Below are 8,080 nucleotides of genomic sequence, written 5' to 3'. Positions count from 1 at the left end.
GAAGCGGGAGACGAATGCTCGGATCGACTCGTCGGGCCTTTGCTTCACACTGAGGAGGTTGACCGTGGTCTTCTTATGTTTCATACTACTCTGGAAGCGCGTGACAAAGGCTCGGCAGAGTTGAGCGAAGCTTTTTATGGAATTCGACGGCAACCAGGAGAACCATGAGGTCGCCGCGCCCTTGAGGGATGCAGGGAAGGCTCGGCAAGAGACGATCTCGGTTCCCCGTACATGGTCATCATCGCATTAAAGTAGTTGATGTGATCTGCCGGGTCGGTCGTCTGTCAGTTCGGTCGAACGGGGAGGTTTGAAACCATTGGGTAGCGGCGCGTCATGATCTCGGGAGGATACGGGTGACGCCCACCAAAGAGTAGGCATCCGGGGTCGCTTGTTTCTTCAACCCCTCCACTTGCTCGGCCAAATCTCGTAGCCGCTTCTCCAGCTCGGTTTCAGGTGCTCGGCCAACCGACTCCTCGGCCCGGGGTCGATAGGGTCGGTCGTCCCGCTGTAGTCGGCCATTCTGGTCAGCTCGGTCCTCACCATCCTTCCTTGTTCTTTTTCTTCTTGGAAGTTGGACCCTCGGGGCTCCCCTGTTGTTCTTCTCGGGAGGTGAGCTCGACGCCGGGAGTATGACGCGATCCTTCTCCGTGTCTCGGCGCGCGCCTTTCAACCGGGTCTTTCCTTTGTTCTCGGAATCTCCTCGGCGGTTCGTCCTCTCCGATCCATCCAAAAAATACCGACCTCCTTGCTACAGAGCCGGTCGGTTCAATTTCCTGCCCTGTTCGCGGGCTTTGGCGATGTTCTTGTTCACCCCGCCGAGCGCCTCTACTGGGGCGCGGAGGTGGAGTCTTCTGACGAGACGGGTGCAAGGACGCAGCCCGACTCGGCTCGGCCCTACGCCGGCCACCATTTTGCTGCAAGTTTCTTTCAGCGCGGACCGGAGCTGGAGAGAGCGCGGCCGACGGCTGGCCCATCAGCCAGCCTCGGGCCATCTGGTTCATGAAGGCGCGCAGTATCTCGTTGGTGTGGAGCATCTGCAGCTGCAAATCCATAACCTGTCGATTATTTGCCGGGGCTTCGGGTCCAAACTCTCCGGCAAGGGTGGCGGTCTTGGTAGGCCATTCCCGTCCAAACTTGGCTCGGCTGTCACTCGGCTAGCCGCGGCCGTGGTTAGCGCACCTCCCCATTCCCGCTCTGGAGGGGAATGGTGCCCGTGATGGGCTGCGCACCACCTGCCCTAGGGGTCTTCGCTTATCCCCGCCGAGAGGCTTCGGGCGGTGATCGCCTCGCCTGCACAACGGGTTGCGGCTCCTCCGTACGGGAAGTAGAGCCATGCTGTCCTGACCTCGTGTGCACCATTATTATTGCTCTGGGAATTGGCAGAAACGACGATGCTTGCTGATGTCGTTCCCACAGACAGGCGCCAAATCATTGCGTGTGAAAACCTCCGGTGCTTGGTTCGCCCGTGGATGAACCTGCAAAAACCAAGCAATGAGCGCAAGAGGGCTGGTGTGGCTCCGGCCTAGGACTCTCCGATGCTCAAGTCAGGTCTCCATCGCGACAGCGTAACTGTGTAGTAGAAAGCCAGATGCGGAATAGTGCTCCATACCTCGGTATTTATAGGGTAAGGAGGAGATGAGACGGTTTGGAAGAGTCCTAGTATGGTAGGAGTCCTTCTTTCGGAAGGTTCTCTCACGTAGAGCGGAGTGGAGAGTTATTTTCGGGGTCGGACTCTTATTAAGGTAAGAGTCCATGTGTGGTGCGATTCCATGTCGCGCTGGGATCGTGGCTCGGTCCTTATCCCGTGATTCTCGGGATGTGCTGACGTGGCCCGGAGATCCCCGGTGGGGGGCTATGAGAGCTTCAATGGAGGAGGGCTCAGCTTACGAGGTCGGCCCATGGGGTCGGCAATGGAGGTCGAGCTCGGGAGGTTGGTCTCGGCCATGAGCTCGGCTAGGTGTCTATGGCTGACCCGTATAATCTCGGCCTCAGCCACCGGCTAGCTCGCTCAAAACAAGCTTTGTCAGGTGACTTATTGGATATGGGGTCGGCCAAATTTCCTGCTCGGCCCAACTCGATTCTCGGACTGAGGTCGGGTCGGCCACGTGGTAGCCTCTGATAGGTGGGGTGTTTTATGCCTCATCAAATCCCACATTGGCTGTGGGTGCTTCAACTATCAAGTATAAGAGCCACAAGAAGCCACCCCACTTTGAACTATTTGGTTTTAAGATGGAAGCTTAATATGGTATCAAAGCGGGTATGTTGGGCCTCCGTCGATAATGGGCCATACTTTGCCCACGAAGACAGAGCCCAGAAGAGGCCTACACGTAAGGGGTAATACTGAGGTAATAATCCCACATCGACTGTGAGTGCTCCAACTATCAAGTATAAGATCCACAAGAGGCCATCCCACTTTGAACCAATCGGTTTTAAGATGAAAGCTTAATATATTCATGTGGCAACCAGTACCACAAGTTTTGAGATGGGTCATGGTCTTGACAAATTGTGCCCTCTTGCTCTAGACCCCAACATTGATTTTGAAAGAATGGGGGGGGGGGGAGACAAGGGTCATGAGAAACATTATGAGCCAATTTGAACTATCAACCAACCTGCAAGATTAGTTGAATTTTTATAAACTTGACACATTTATGGATCAAAGTCTATCAGGTACCTGAGATGTGTTTTACAAGAATTACAAGAAAATAAGTCACTTTGCTAACCCATATATGTTATGAGACAAATCACTTACCCAATTAAGCTCTATTATATTTCAGGAAAATGGAAAAGCTGGAATCTAAGAAAGCAATCTTTGTCTACAATGAGGCCCTAGTTTCCTGCCATATTTGGTTTGTCTGCAAACGGCATCTCATCCTCAAGAGACAAGAGGTATTCTTATTTTTTTCCCTTAATGTTTTTCCATTTTTTTAAGACTGTCAAATTAGCCATCACATCATTAATAATACTTTTTAATTATATTTTTAGTTTCTTGAATCTGTCTGTTTCATGACCCTGCAGGATATAATTATCTTCATAGTTTTTCTTATTTATTTTTTTATTTTTTTCTCTTTTCAAATTTGACTATCATGAAAACTTAAAATTGGAACCAAACCCAACAGGGAAGGTATTTCAGAGGAAACTGCAATAAAGGCTCCATCAGTCCTGGATAGTCCTATGAGGATAATTCGCCAACTAGATCAACCGAGAAATATACAACTTCCCAAATCATTCAGCCATGGTGCTGGTGGTAGTAGTTGGCCAAGAAGTCCAGTTCAGAATCAAATCCAACGAGGTACATCTACCATAAGTGACACTACTAAAGTCCCTACAAAACTTACTAATCCAGTTCAGGACCTATTCCGACGAGCTTTTTCATCTCATAAAAGAAATACTGAGAGTTCAACAGGAAGGGAACAAAAGGCATCTTCTCCAGAGGAGAGGCTTTAGGAATACAAAAACCAATTAGATTTTCTTCTCAGAGTTCAGACTGTTCATCGCGACTTTCAATTGGCAGTTCAGAGTCAATTTTAAGGAGTGAGACGACTGATAATGATTCACCATCTTCTACTATTGAGCTTTTACTGGTATGTGCTTGTGACTTACTACATTTTAATTTGCAAAGTGGTTTGAATTCTTCTGCAGATTTTTTTTATCTTATTTAATCAATTAATCTTCTTGAATCTTGAGTAATTATCAATTGTAATGCTTGGTCTTGAATATTCTTATCTCTAACTACGTAAATGGTAGATAATAAGATCTAGGTTATTCAAATACTAACTATGAGCTCATACAGAATTTTCAAAGCTTCATATTTGATGAATATTGAAAGAGTCCGTAGTTACAAATACTTAATTGCAACTAGTTTGTTCACCATATATTAGTAATAACCAAATTCATAAAGTTAACTTTTTCTTATCTATTGGACAATAATAATAATAATTATCAACATATACTAAAAACTAACAATGGTTGGCATTAAAAAGGTATAATTTCTATTTCACTACTTCCATTTTTTATTTTTTTTGGGGGGGGGGGGGGGTGGGGAGGAAGAGATAAAGTCAAAGAAGGTCATACTATACAACTATACCCACTACAAAAAAATGCGTCTTTTGCGGCGTTTTGTAAGTGCCGCCATAGCTTAGAAAAATGCCGCTATATGATTCAGCGGCGTTTGTAATAAACACCGCACATATGTCGTCAAATGTACCGCCGGAAATGTATCACGGCGTTTATGAGATATGCCCGTGTAGGTATACTTTCGCCGACGTTTGTTAGTAAATGTCACCATATATACTTTATCACGGCGTTTTGGGATGCGCCGCTATAGATTGGTAAACGTTGGTATAATATTATTTATTTGCGGCATGTTTACATAAACGCCGGGAAAATACCCTATGGCGGCGTGTCTTAAACGCCGGTATATGTTGCTGAATATATGTTGTTTGCGGCAGTTGTTTATAAACGCCGGTAAAACATATGGCAGCGGCGTTTCTTAAACGCCGTCAGATATGGTGGCTTTTCTTATTGCGACGTTTGTTAGATAACGCCGTCAAAAGTAATATTTTTTTTTTTTAAGAATCTGTTCTCTGTGTTGCAGCACAGCCTGCATGACCACCCTACCCCCCCTGTTTCATATATAATATATATTAATTTCAGACCATAAAAATACACATTAATCCACAAAGCAGTAATTTTACTAATGCCCAACATCCACTAATATGAAATACCAAACATTAAAAAAGTATTAATTCAATCTCAACTTAACAAGAAAAAATGATAAAACCCTCTTGGTTCACAACCACCAACAAAAAATAACTGTATTTAGTCCATTCTAATTATCAACCACAAATAACAAAAGGGAAAAATAAAAAGAAAGGTTCCCATTGATCGACTCCAGGTCAAAAACCTCAAACAATATATCTTTCAATTCTTAGTGCATTAACATAATATGATTTCACATACTCCTGGACGATATTAAGACCCTCAAATTCTTCCCTATAGTCCTGCACATCAGTAGGAAGATGGGAAACCATAAGAGAAAGAAATCAGATTTATGCTAAACTAGAAAATGGGTTAACATGAACTTCATTGTAGTTTTTACTCACCTTTACAACGACACAGCAGGAGCAACCAACCACCTCTCTGACCTTGCCCACTGAGTCAATCTTACGCAATGGCATAAGAAAAAGAGAAACACAAAAGAAACAATCTGTTAGTGAAAGGTGATGTTACAATGCCATTCAATGCATTTTAAAAACTAGTTAGAGCCACAATCAAGGTCACTCAACTACTTTGAAGATGGGGGAGAAAAAGGACAAGCAGAAAAGGGCATAAAAATCCTCTCTTTAAGGGAATAGAGTTCAAGTAGTTCTTAACTTCTGTTTTAGGATATGATTATGAGTCTTTTTTTTTTGTTCTTCTTTATATAAAATTGTAACCCATTGAACATACTTGAGTTGAATGGATTGAATCAATTGTTTGTTTAGTATCCTGGTGCATGTCCTCGCTCAACTCGTATGAGCTATTCATCACATGTGTGAACTCCGCTCGTTCTTCTCCATTCTAATTTCTTCTCGTCCTCCTTCTTGCCTTCTTCTCGTACTTCTTCCTCTTTACTTCTTGGCTTATCTGATTCCAAACCAAGCACATACCTTGTTTTTCTATCAATTTCCAACCTGCATCATTTGACAATATCTTATTCATATTAGGTTGGTCTCTTCTTAGATTTGGTGTTTATGTTGCTAATCTCTCTTGAATCCTAACAATAGTCTAATATTTTTTCAAGATATATGAATTACAAGCAACCAGCCTACGATACCTCCTCTAGCCTTATTAAGATATTATTTTCTGGCCTGCAAATCATAAGTAGACCCAAGCAATTCTATTGTGAAGTTCGATCACTTAATTAGAGTTTCCTAAGTTCGAGACATCTTTTAGAACCCCTGTTTATTTACGTCTCTTCTTCCCCTCTCTAATTTCTAAAATCAGTAAATTATTCCCTCATGAATACAATCATTGGGTAGTGTTTAGCAAAAACAGAAAAACCATTTTTTTAAAAACTGCATTAAATTTTTTGAATCTATTTAGTTTCTCAGTTTTCTTCAAATCCTTCAATCAGATCCTAGTCCTACGTGTGGTCCTGTCTTCTTTTTTTGATAACAGCTGGTTGTCTTTAAACTGAATATAAATAGTAGCTTGTCAAGATGTACAATAAGGAAAGCAGAAACTGCAGACATTTCCAAAACCCCGTTGCACAGCATAGGAAACTTAAGAAGTGTAGAAAGAGGTAACCATATAGTCTGAGTTGTATAAGTGTCGAATGATACCAAATTCTGAATTTCTAGTAACTACCACTTTATGGAATAGAATATGTCGAATCCAGGAGTTTTAGAACAGACTACATACCCAACCTCGATCACTGCCTTCTTCAAAGATAAGGTTGAGATTTTGACTCTCAAAGCTCTCACCTACTACTTATGGGAATCAAGAGTGGTTATGAAAGAGACATGATGGCTTATAAAGAAAAGCAAAAAAAGGCAATATATAAACAGAAGGGTGGGGGGGGAGGGAACTGAGTTGAGAATGGAAAATCTACTGTCAAGCATCCCATTCTTTTGGTTTTTGGGTGAGGATTTCTAGTTTTCTAGTAGAAGTATGAAACGAGCCATCAAAACCCATCTTCAGCTACTAACAAGCAACCAAGAAAGACCCTTGAGAATATCAAGGTAAAAAAGTTCAGAAGGGGAAGGACGGAAGCATATTGAACTATGATAGGAAAAAGCTAATAAACAAAATGAGCAGAAAGCACAGATTTAAAGAATCTATATCTAGAGAACCAATTAACAAGAACTTGATACTTCCAATTTTTGCCATCTTGGAGAGTCTCATATCATTCATGCTCTGCGTTTTGGAGAGACTTAGAATGGATAAGGACAGAGAAATAGATTGCCTACCATGGCAGGTGAATTATCATCATAATATAGTGAAGGGTTCAATGTCATCAAATCAAAATGAGAAAGGATTTTAAAGTCATAACCCCTATAAGCAATCAGATTAAAAAGAAAACATTTTAATCTGATGGTGGATTGTTGTCATTCAACCCATATTGTTTCCATAACCAAGGAATCTCTTGGCAATAAATAGCAATTGTATTAGCAATCATCCCCTAGTAAGCTCCAGAGGAAGGGCTTTTTGAAACAACTCATTAACCAATTCACTCACAATCAACATTCTAGATTGCTTTTTATTAGTCTCTGCTACAAGCTACTCTTCATGAGATCAAGGAGTCCAATAGCTGACAAATACTGTTTCATCCTCCAATGAAACTACGGTTTCTTGTACACAGGAAATGAAGAGAATATAATATGATTCATGCAACTCACATTTCTTCTTGAGGAAGAAGCTAATTAACATCACTTGGATGCTCACCTCTTTCCCATACATACTGCTGATCTTAAATCTAACGGTCAGTTTTTTATGTTGATATGGCCAGATCTGAATCTAGATCTAATGGTTCAGAATTTAAGCAATAATTGTCTGATATAAATAATTCTTACAACAAGAAATCAGACATAAAAAAAACTAAGTATTTGAAATTGATGGATTAAGTTGATTGGAGAGAGTTGATGGGTGAAGTTGATTGGAGAGAGAGAGAGAGAGAGACAAGTCTTTCCTGAAATAGGATTTGAGCTTTAAACCAATGGATAGGATGGAGAAGAAAAGAAGATTAGTTTAAAGAGAAATAGTAGGAGCAAAGAAGGGGAAAAGAGTAATAGCTGTAGGAGGGGGATAGAGAAGTTAATGAGAGGGAGATACCAACTTAGAGCAAAAAGGATGAAGAGAGCTATTGTGGTTGAGAGAGAAATATCTTAACCAAGCCAATTCATTCCACTCATACCCCTTATCACTCGCTTACTCCAAGGCCGTGTTTGGTTACACTCACTGAAAGTAATTTTATTGTTTTCTAGCTCACAAAAGCAGATTGTGAGCAGAATTGCATTTGGCAAGCTGGTCTGTTTTTCTACTCGGAGAGAGTAGTTCTGGGTCAAAAACTGCTCAGTGAGCACATTTGGCAGGGCAAAAA

The sequence above is a fragment of the Telopea speciosissima genome, chromosome 3 (assembly GCF_018873765.1).
Source record: "Telopea speciosissima isolate NSW1024214 ecotype Mountain lineage chromosome 3, Tspe_v1, whole genome shotgun sequence".
Lineage (NCBI taxonomy): Eukaryota > Viridiplantae > Streptophyta > Magnoliopsida > Proteales > Proteaceae > Telopea > Telopea speciosissima.
Note: the sequence above shows the minus strand (reverse complement) of the source record.